General features: G+C 39.6%; 1 protein-coding gene across 3 annotated transcripts in view; it reads right to left on the minus strand.

Annotated features, from left to right (window-relative positions):
• The window catches only part of LOC124139848, a 142,932-nt gene that overhangs the window by 100,538 nt on the left and 29,737 nt on the right, over positions 1-12,657 (minus strand). The window contains exon 1 of one of the 3 annotated variants that reach the window (XM_046507231.2): positions 395-423. The exons of the other annotated variants lie outside the window; for them this stretch is intronic. The gene's annotated coding sequence lies outside the window, so the exon portion shown is untranslated. Of the gene's footprint in view, positions 1-394; positions 424-12,657 lie in introns of those variants that run through there. 3 annotated transcript variants of the gene reach the window in all.

The following is a 12,657-nucleotide window of genomic DNA, read 5'->3' on the forward strand; positions in this document are numbered from 1 at the left end:
AAACCAGTGACTGACACTTTTATCTGTGTGAAGTGTTATCACTGGCATAAATCTAAACGTTAAAGTAAAAACAAGAATTCCTAATAAGACATTTATGGGGTCACCATATGTGACTAATGACTGCGCAGTTGAAATCCAGCCCATCTCAACAGTACGATAAAACATAGGAAACGAAAAATCACTATTACATAGTATTCCAGGGTCAATATCAACTGATAATGTATGCAATTCCTTGGTATGCACATATTTGCCATGTTTCTAATTTCACATGCAATGATGCGAGCTGTCAGTTTCGGTACATGAATTTGCTTATTTTGTCTCGACGTGTAGCAAAACAAGAATCCGTTAATAAATATTGACTTAAACTAATTAAGGGTGCCGTGAGAATACTTACCCCCAAATAGTTCTATGTTGAGACAAGGCATTCATTGTGTCTTCCGTCAGCGCCTTCCGCCAGCCGTGTATTAAGCTCACAGACACAGTGTTGCTTAAAATAGGATACATTTAAATTTCCTAGCTTGAATGAAATGAAGGTTTTGACAAGTTTCTCCAGTTGGGGTAGTTTTTTGGTTTCACCAAGTGCATATGAATCAAGCGGGAAACCTTTGTCCTCTCCCCTGTCCTCTAAATTATAAACTCTGGTATATTCTTTTCACGTTATTTCATCAGGTTATTTCATCAAGCCAAACAATCACAAGCAGGGACATTTGGTCTCATTGTACATGTCTTCCTTTTGATATATTTTGTAACAATCATTAAATAAATAATGATAGCAAACATTCGATATCCAAACTATGTTTTGATGTGGATTTACAGAGAATTGATAAGGATGAACTATAATTTCGCTAATAAAGATTTACTTCCGTATGGATAGGATCTACTTGCAGATGAAAAACATCCTTCTCTCCAAATGCCACGAAAGTTGTAATTCCACACCACAATTGACTTTAACCTTTGATATTTGTCACTCTTAAACTTACATCCAGACCTAGTGCGTTGTATCAGGTCTCCGCTAACTAACTCTATGTCTGGGATCATGTGTGCACAAAACACATGCCACTGAATTAAACTGACGCTTACCTTTTATGGGAGAAACATGAGACAGAAGGATGCTTTTTATATTGCATTAGGTCACAATATACCTTATGCGGGAGAAACATTTTCCTGTGAAATAAAATCTAAAACTGAGGGATATCTTATACAAAGCGTCTATATTTAGTTTCCTCAAACTACAAACATGTATTTTAAAGAATGTTGACAGGAAACATTCCAAGTCATTATCAATAGTGACATTGATCTTTACTGACCAAACGATCAGATGTGTCAATCGTGTCGTTGTTGTTGTTGTTGTTGTTGTTGTTAAAGCATCTCTCCATTATACAGGAAACTGTCAATACTTTGACGTACTTGAGAGGCGTTGACACATTATTTATAATTCTTTGCTAGTGTTTCAGAAAACGTATAAATGAGTGTTCATGAGGTATACACCATGTTTTATCACTTGGTCATTGGACACCTTGACCTATCACGGAAATAAGTGGCAATATAATCAAAATGTAATAATGACACCACGCCTGGTTTTATGTATGTAAATTTATGTCAACAATTTTCATGAAAATACGTCATAATTATTTACCTTGATCTGGACTGTTAGTCAAACATATGCCATGAAAATCGTGTATCAAGAAAGAAATATCTGACTTCTGAAGTTACAAAGTATTGGACAAAATAAAGTTCTTCGGCGGCTGACAAACACATAAACACCGATTCATATTATGTAAAAACATTAAACCCATGATAATAATATTAAATCGGTGTATAGGAGCTGAGTCACATTCGATCAACTATGCTAAGACTAAAGAATGATGGTATTGCTGAACTGAAGCGCTAAAGAAAGTATAACTTGAAAATTCGATTTGATGAAACAATACAAACTTTATCAAAACGTTACTAGTAGCCTGAAATCACTCGCCGAAACACTGCATACTTGAGGTACAAAACACAACTATGGGACCCGTACCAAATGCATCACCTTCGAATAACCATGCTTGTTTGTTTCATTTGTTGCCTCCATCAAACATGGATATCTACTTTCTGTTGTCGCCATGTTTCGCTTAAGAGTTACATACCGTCACATTGTATCCAGCTACGGATGACTGATAGGCGTTCATACGCCTTTAACACGTCAGTGAGTTATGCACTGTTGTACCGAGTCTTGTTTTCATATATTGTTTTTTTTAAGATTATGCTGCAATGATCTACCGAAATACGTCTACGAATTACTTCAACAAAGAAGGCATCTGGAGATTTAATCTACAAATATGTCTAAATATGTCACCTACACGCTCTTCTGCGTATGCCTGCCGTACCAGTGCTGCGACAGTACGACGTCAGCCTGATGAGCTATTCGGCCAAAGTGTGACATTCCTAAGTGCAGCACACTTCAAATGGTATTCATACAATGCCAATTAGGCGTTTCATTTGTGATGACGTAATCTCATTTTCACGACGTACGTCCCTTTAAGGTTCTACTACACCAAATCAGTAGTAGTGCAAATTAAATATATTGCAGCAGTGATTGGATAATTTTGTATATTTTTTAAATGTACATCCATGGGGGAAAATTCGGTTGTGTGTCACCAACACCGAAGGAAATACTTTCTCTTTGTGATTATCTCCCTTTAGTTTGTCACGCGGCGAGTCATATTGTAACTTTGTAACTGAACCGCAAAAGAAACGTCAACCCAAGTAACATTGCATGAAAAGGTGTAATTTAAATACTAGTATCTGGGTAATTTTTGTCAAAGTTTCTAAAATTTAACATTACCTTGTCCGGAAAAATGAAATTTGTTGATAAAAAACAAAGCAGATGACAATAAAACCGATCGCCCAAACGCATCACGGCAACGGCCATGTTAACCCGATGCAGTTGAGTTCCGTGCAAATTGAAATGCATATGCGTTCCCCCATTTCTTGTCCTATAAAAATCCACCCAGAATTGATAACATTCCTTCGTTATTGAATTGCTACCACATGCCCAGATTGCAAAGAAATCAGCGACACCAAGCCCTTGGACGATTGCAAGCTGGACGTTAAACCGCCAAATAGCCAATGCATTTCATGTCCACGTAAGGACCATATACAGGCTCCAGCAACGGTACCAGACCACCAACACTACAGATGACCGACCACGTAGTGAAAGACCAAGGGTCACCACCCCACGTCATGATCGTCAGATTGTGCGACAGCATCTTCAAGATTGCTTTGTTACTGCTACGGAAACAGCTCGACAGACCATGGGGACACACCGGCAACACATTCGTGCGGACACCGTGCGTCGACGATTGACGAGCAGACACCTCCACTGACACAGGCCACACCGAGTACCCATTCTGTCACCACGTCATCGCCGGGACCGTCTTCAATGAGCAACACAGCACCAGCATTGGCGCCACCAGCAGTGGAGAAGAGTCCTCTTCTGAGACGAGAGCCGTTTCGTCAACAGTAGATGGCAGAGAGAGAAGTCTGGCGACGCCGTGGGGAACGTTATTCGGACGCTTGTGTTGTTGAGAGAGTCTCGTGGGGTAATCTGAGCATCATGGTGTGGGGTTGAATTGGTCTTGCACAGAGGGTCGGCCCTGTGGTCTCCCAGAACATCGGTCAAGGGAGAGGCAATGGTGCCACAGCAGCTAGGTACATTGATCAAGCCTTGAGACCACACGCCATACCTCATTTAGCACATCAGCATGATAACGCCCGTGCCCACACTGAGAGAGCACAACTGACTGTGAATGTGACAGCAGAATGGCAGTGGTCTGCCCTCAGTCGCGATTTAAATCCCATTGAGAACCTGTGGGACGAGATTCAAAGACGGTTGAATGACGTCCGACCAAGGCCGACAACTGCAGCTGAACTGCGTCAGGGGTTCCTCAGAGTGTGGGCTCAAGTGCCTATGGCCTTCACCAACCTCCTCATCCATTCCATGTATCGACGTTGTACGACAGTTATCAATGCACATGATGGACACACGAGATACTGACTTGTGATGCCAGTTTTACAGAGACTAGTGTTGTGTTTCACTTTAAGAACATTTGACACTATAATTTCAACCTTGGTGATAAGTTTCATCTTTTTAATATGTCTCAAAGTATGTTTACATTGCTTGAACAAATAAGGTTTCTCATATATCTATCCATGGTGACGTTTCTTTTTCGGTTCAGTATATTAATTATTAGTAAGTGGCCAAAGGCAAAAACCGTTAGCACCCTTATACGTAAAATACAATTTTGTATCAACAATTCTTTCTTAATCCTGCTATTTCCGTGTAAAATATATGTATATTCTTTGTAACACTGTGAGATGATCTTCCACCACGTACGACTGGTCACCTGACAGTTATAGCGGAAATTGTCAAATATCGCGTAGAAGCCACATGTATTTCATTCTGTGTGTCGCTTTTAAGGTAAAAGCTTATCCGTGTGAACTGCAGCTCTCGGTGTTCCCACCATGTCACTTGGAGCCACAAGACTGGTACACTAATATTTTACCTAGAACAACACTGACTGATTTCCCATTTTGGAAGGTAACAGGTTGTTTGTTTGCAACCATCATGTTTACGGAAATGGTACATGTAGGTACAGAGAGGGGGGATGTTCATCAGATTGTGTATTGCAATTAATTGTAAGGAGGCGTTGATATATGGGCGAATACGTGAGTGAGTAAAGACGTGTAACGCCCCAGTGTGTAAAATTCCAGCTAAATCACGGCCGCCTGTAAATAATCGAGTCCGCTCCAGGCAAACATGTGACTGAACGCATGAGCACATCCCTACGATATTGTGTCACGATGACACGTAATTCACTCATATGCCAGAGGAACCAAACAATCGTGATCTGAAATTGCAGAATTCTTCTTAAATGTAACATGAAAGTTTGCAACTTACTTGTTTCGTTATTTGTCCCTAAAAGCTGGAATTGGATTGTAGCTCGCGTCTTAGTATGCACTGTAGTACATATGTATCATGCATACATTATGCGAGATGAATACTCCTGGCTTGAAAATCAGCTGATGAACTGAAATGCGCCTCTGTAGCTGTTGCATTTGTAGAGTAATGAGGTCTTCACAAAGGGTTGGTGGTTCAACGTGTTTATGTATCCTGTGTAGAAAAATATCAAACATACCAGTAGAGCACAAATATTAGATAGAGTAGAGGCGGACTTTGCGGATATGTTACAGGACGGACGTAGATCCATTATGACGTCAAAAAGGTCAAAATGACCTTTAGCTTCCGTGGATAATTCTCGTTTATATTCATATATATGAAAAGTTCCGTCCACGTGCTCAACTGATCAGTCTGTTGTATATAATCGATCATTCTTGCAAACGGCCTTTTTATCTTAATATATTTTTGTTATTGGGTTTGTCTGGTTCTATAAAAGTGGGCAAATAACTCTGTTCTAACGTGAAATATATTGCAAATTGAACAAGGAAGTGGAATCGTCCTAAGAAATCCGAACCCATTTCATTGGTGAACTGATTGATACGTTTATCGAAGGCGAAGGTCGGGGATGTCGGTTGGTTATTGCCGGTTGGTTATAACTGTATATAGTATCACAATCTGGGCACTATCAGGAAGTGTTTGAACTATTTTACCAAGAAACAGCTTATCGGAAACACGTGCTCTCATCGATTTACTGACATGTATACCAGCTTATATGTCTTTGAGTATATATTGTATATGTTAGGTGAGCATATTTTGACATCTTAACTTCAGGGGGTCAGATAAGATAAATGTGGTGATAGAAAGGAAAGGAAACATTTCAATAATACAAAGCTATTATGTGCAGGTTCATATGCGATCCCGATTTTTAATTACTGTGAGGAAGGTATGTCAAGGACATTTTAACCCATATGTGCTTATTCCTGAAATCTGACTGAATGATATACCGGTTTGATGGGATACACTGTATAAAACAGTACGTGCACCACATGCACGCCAATGACACACAAAAACCACACCATGACGTCGTCAGATCTTGTAAATTCCAATGTTTAAGTAACATCAGAGCCCAATCCTTAAAGACAGGAGTGTCGTGCTACACTTCCTTATCAAAATGGTCATCTTGGTAAAGACACGTAGTACGCGTTAGAATAGGAAGTGGCAGATATGTGGATCCGGGTACAATCCATTAATTTTTATGATATACACCTCTGAATGTTACTGGAATATTGACAAACGCGGGACCAGTGAAGATCCGGGTCTTCAGCAACCCATACTTGTCGTGAGTGGCGACTAGGCTTGTAAGAGGCGACAATCGGGATCGGGTGGTCAGGCTCGTTAACTTGGTTGACACATGTCATCGTATCCCAATTGCATGGATCGATGCTCATGATGTCAATACCGATACTCACTCACTCGTCGTGATGACCTTCAGTATTATAGAGGGGCCATACATAGTATATTACACGTATTACATGTATGTATTTACACGGGATTACATTGTGTAAATACATGGAACTATACACAGTTCATTATGTTACGGGATCACATTGTGTTATAACATGGTGCTATACACAGTACATCTCGACACGGGATCCAATGAGTTGATACATGGGGCTATACACAGTACATCTCGACACGGGATTACATTGAGTGTATACATGGGGCTATACACAGTACACTATGCCACGGGATAACATAAAATGAATACATTGGGCTATACACAGTACTTTACGTTACGGGATCACATAAAGTGAATACATGGGGCCTTACACAGAACACGTCGACACGGGTTTACATTGAGTGAATACATTGGGCTATAAACAGTACATAACGACACGGGATTACATTTGGTGAAAACATAGGGCTATACACAGTACGTTACGACACGGGTCACATTGAGTGAATACATGGGGCTTTACACAGTACATTACGACACGGGGTCACATTGAGTGAATACATGGGGCTTTACACAGTACATTACCACACGGCGTCACATTGAGTGCATACATAGGGTTATACACAGTACATTACGACACGGGGTCACATTGAGTGAATACATGGGGCTATACACAGTACATTACGACACGGGGTCACATTGAGAGAACACATGGGGCTATAGACAATTACATTACGACACGGGGTCACATTGAGTGAATACATGGGGCTATACACAGTACGTTACGTCACGGGGTCACATTGAGTGAATACATGGGGCTATACACAGTACATTACGACACGGGGTCACATTGAGTGCATACATAGGGTTATACACAGTACATTACGACACGGGGTCACATTGAGTGCATACAAAGGGTTATACACAGTACATTACGACACGGGGTCACATTGAGTGAATACATGGGGCTATACACAGTACATTACGACACAGGATAACATTGAGTGAACACATGGGGCTATACACAATACATTACGCCACAGGGTCACATTAAGTGAATACATGGGACTATACACAGATAAAGTGAATACATGGGGCTATACACAGTTCATTACGTTACGGGATCACATATAGTAAATACATCGGGCTATACACAGTACATTACGTTACGGGATCACATTGCGCGAATACATGGGGCTATACACAGTACATTATGACACGGGGTCACATTGAGTGAATACGTGGGGCTATACACAGTACATAACGACACGGGATAACATTGAGTGAACACATGGGGCTATACACAATACATTACGCCACGGGGTCACATTGAGTGAATACATGGGGCTATACACAGTACATTGCGACACTGGATCACATTGAGTGACTACATGGGGCTATACATAGTACATAACGACACGGGATTACATTGAGTGAATACATGGGGTTATACACAGTACATTACGACACTGGATCACATTGAGTGAATACATGGGGCTATACACAGTACATTGCGACACGGGATTACATTGAGTGAATACATGGGGCTACACATAGTACATAACGACACGGGATTACATTGAGTGAATACATGGGGCTATACACAGTACATGACGACACGGGATTACATTGAGTGAATACATGGGGCTATACACAGTACATTACGACACGGGATAACATTGAGTGAATACATGGGGCTATACACAGTACATTACGACACGGGATTACATTGAGTGAATACATGGGGCTATACACAGTACATTACGACACGGGATTACATTGAGTGAATACATGGGGCTATACACAGTACATTACGACACGGGATTACATTGAGTGAATACATGGGGCTATACACAGTACATTACGACACGGGATTACATTGAGTGAATACATGGGGCTATACACAATTACATTACGACACAGGGTCACATAAAGTGAATACATGAGGCTATACACAGTACATTACGATACGGGATCACATAAAGTGAATACATGAGGCTATACACATTATATGCTCTTACCAGGCAGCCCATTTGGGTCACTATCCGGTGCGAGCACTAAAAGGGGGCATGTTGCGTGAATCAGTCATGTCAGACATTCCAGGTATTTCACAACAAACGTGAAGGTTTTACGCAGCATGATATAACAATATTATCAATTTACCGTCCTCTTGAATAACCAATAAAGATTTTTTAAATTGTATAGAATGGCGCCTTCTATACACACTTTAAATACACTAGCTCGAATACGAAATTCTACGAATGACCTGTAATACATACCATCCACATGCATGCGGGGTTCTCTTTCACAAATTAACATGTCTGTTCATTCTGATCAACCATGTGTCTTCATATAAACTTATTATCATCCTGGTTTGGTATTTACATCAAAATTCTTATTCCAATGGCGATAAATAGTTTAATTATTTAACTCCAAATGTATATTTTCTCAGGTTAGAGTTTTTGGATTGTGTTCATATTTACAATAATTATGGTGTCACGTCTGCGTGAATGAGTGCGTGTTTTGCTATTTGCCATCAATTGTAGTGAACGTATATTTTCTTAAAGCTTGTTTATTTCTATAGTAAGCATGTTTATGGCTATTGCAAATTTAACAATACATATAGCCGTGTTTCTTATATACAACCACGAGGTTACCAAGTAAAATATATTTCCCGTCAACGCAAAACATACTCTTCAAACATCTCCTGTACAGTTTTACTTTTATAAATAATTTCAACAAATAAACACAAGTACATTCTTCGAAAAAAATAACCTTCAATCTGGATCAACTGAGTCGGTCAATGCCATATTGAATTGTACGTGACTGAGTAAATTCAACTCGGCGGCCTTTACCCAAGGAATTATCTTTATGATAACAAAGAAAGGAGATACCATTTAAGTTAAGCTTATCGCATATCGGTGGTTATCGCAGGATTTCTTAGCAAAGGGATTTGATACTGATTCAAGAGCATGTGAAATATTTTCCAAGGCTCCACGTTAGGAGCTGAGGCGCTGTGACACTCGCAGTATGTTTCACACGTCACGTACACCATATTAACGGTGGAGCTGTAAGGTCAGCTTGGGTATATCGACTTCAGCATGCGATTACATTGCAATTTGAATAGCGTGTACTTTTCCATCAGAATATTCCAAACTGGGACGTATCACACAATCCTACAGGGCAATGACAGGATTTATTTTCTAAATTAGTCCAGTGCAAATGAATCAGGTGTGTGTGTATGCATAGTGTTATGACGCAGTTAGCTATAATGCAGCAATATCATAGCAGGAAACATGAATCAGGGGTCTCAAGTACACAAACTGGGAATCGAACGCGGATCTTCAGCGTGCAAAGCGAACGTCTTACACCCACAAAAGCGGAGTCGAAAACAGCAGAAATCAGTTTGGTTGGCGGCTAATTGCTTAGACTCAATTGTAAATCACATTTTGCACGTGATAATTGAAACTTCGACTTGAATTTACTGTAATTTACCACTGAGTGATTTTTGTCTCGAATCAAAATGGATCAAAGACTCGGATATTACGAATAAAATAAAACCCCATGTACTTGCATGTGCATAACGAACTCCCTATATGACGAAATGATGAGGGTTTATAAAGTTTGCCATATCCGATGAGGTTATAAACTCGATATAAAATGCGATACATTTTTAACGTGATTCAATTTCGCAGTTACCCGTTACATGTACACTACCGATTTCTGTAAACATTTTCAAACAGTGAAGGTTTCGTACACCAGTTCCAATGCAGACTTTAACATTACCAATCAACAAATAATGCGCTGAATCTGTTTCAAGTGGCAATAGTTCGTAAACTATCATGCACACATTTCTTCAAAGATAAATGGTTATTGCACACGAACGGAAAGTATCACATTGGTAATTCAAACATAGACATAACTAAAGCATGTTATGAAAACTATATTTACCCCTTTTTCTATCAGAACCAAGTTTTTTATGGTTTCCTTTCATTAGCAAATATGTAATTGGTGTGCTGGGATATCTGCCTGACAGTGTATATTATGGGTCTAGGCGTGTCCCCACAAGGTGACACATCGTCATGCGATTATACAAAGTCAGGTGGCCCTAGAGTCGCCTGGAAGAAATATATTTTAACAACATTTCACATATGACCCAAATTGTTAGACTATTTATATAGTCAATATCACACGATCTGTTATCATCAGCGTTTTTTTTAAACCAAACGGAAATTCAAATTGCTCACTCACGTGCAAAGTACACGATCTGAACCCTTAAGTGCAAAGTCCTTAAGGAGATAGAACATGTAAGGAGGCTCACATAAACGGTCTTCAAGTTGTTTTTTTTAATGTACACAGAAATTGAGGTGTGAGATATTGAAATCTTTGAAAAGAAAAAAAAACTTAGTAAATATTCCCTCTAAACATGTCCTTAACTTGTCTCTTTAAAAAAACAATCCGAGAATAAAAATACTTACTTGTGATCTAAATTCCAAACCTAATCTAACCCTCTGCCTCTATCTATAGTCATATCAATCTTACTGTAATCAAGCTTTTCCGGTTGTTTCGAAGTTTCATTACTTACCTTAGCCAAACGTAACATAACGTATCCTGGCCGTACGTAAGCTAACCCGTACGATGCATGATAGTTATCATGATTGTCAATATGAACAGCAAATTCTGGAAGTAACGAATGTTGTAGCGTTTGTTATATAACGAGTTCACGACACATGTTCTGATAGCTTGCTCGGACTGAAATTGGGGCTTCGCTGTGTTACTTTAAACGTAAGATGATTATGACATTTATGGCCTAAGAATACACTGGTCTATAAACAGCAAATTCTCTGACAGTAACTGGGGAAGTAGACTCGTGTAAGGGTCTTCCGGTTTATTATACATGTCCCTGAACCATGCATGCTATCCCAGTCAACTACTATTAAGGAAGATACACATTTAATATGACCAACATAACATGTGTCAAGTTTGGCTGACAGTATTTCTCAAAAGTAACAAAATATGATATTACAAACTGTCTAGTGCGAAGTCAAATTTCGCTAGAAGCGCTCGTGAAATCTGGGCATGTTACATATAACATTTCCCGTATCATCACCGATCGACCCTAAATATTCCATTAACGTAACCCTTTCGTTTAAGGGTGTGAATGAATTTTCCTTCTGGACAGCATCTCCAGCAATAGTCCAGATACAGAAGGTGACAAGTCAGGTATTTTGTAGAGTGTGAGTATTTTACATCTTAAAACTTTGTAAGATTATCTTTTTCAAGGATTTTCCGGAAAAGATTATTCCTTTATATCCTATGGTGGTGAGTAGGAGAGGGTTACCATCATAATAAAAATGGGTTATGATACTATGAATTAAGGAGGTCGTTAAACAAATACCCAACTGCTGATTACCGGTGGCAATTGAAAGTGAATATTCGGTACGAGAGGGTTATTCTGATAAACGTTGGACAGTTTCTGAGAATAGATCCAAAATGTTAAAGACAGCTTATAAAAGTTATTAATACTTAATGATTTGAAGAAAGAAGAAAAACGAAGAAGAGCTATGGTGTACGATAAGAAGTATTAAATGTTGTTTCAAAATATTATTTCTTCAGAATTTAGAAAAAGGGTTACAAATACATCAGTACTATTTGAACAGAATTCGGTGGCAACATTGGAAGGAACGTACATACATACAAGAAGCTGCGCCCGTTGCTTCAGAGGAGATACACGACTACCGACAAGGACGCACCTCGACGGACAAACAAGACATGACTTGCGCTCTATGCATATCCAGAAGATTCGATCGAGGCGAGATAAACTAAACGCGGAACCGGTAATAGATTGACATCCTACTAACCTACAATACATAATTTGAACACCTATGCGCCAATTTACTAAGGGCATTGGTATAATAGATTCAATGGGCATCCAGTCGGGTAGGTTTATGAACTATCCAATAAGATCATGATCGAAAATACGACGCCACCATGTCATGTTGGTCAATGTCCTATTTGTGGCGATGAATGAATAGGACTGTTCCTTTGTCATGGATGTGTGAATGAATTGTGAATATCCAAAATATATGACGGCAGTGCGTCAATGTAGTCAAGCCAATGGTGATATGTAATATGAGCAAAGAGCAACGCCGTCGGGGAGCAATCACGCAAAGTCAACCGTGTCACACATGGGGAAAAACTCATCTTGTCAGCACTTTGGGACACACGTTGATACTGAGAACCTCGTTTAGATCAAGAG

Source organism: Haliotis rufescens, unplaced genomic scaffold (assembly GCF_023055435.1).
Source record: "Haliotis rufescens isolate VD_foot unplaced genomic scaffold, xgHalRufe1.0.p SCAF_7, whole genome shotgun sequence".
Lineage (NCBI taxonomy): Eukaryota > Metazoa > Mollusca > Gastropoda > Lepetellida > Haliotidae > Haliotis > Haliotis rufescens.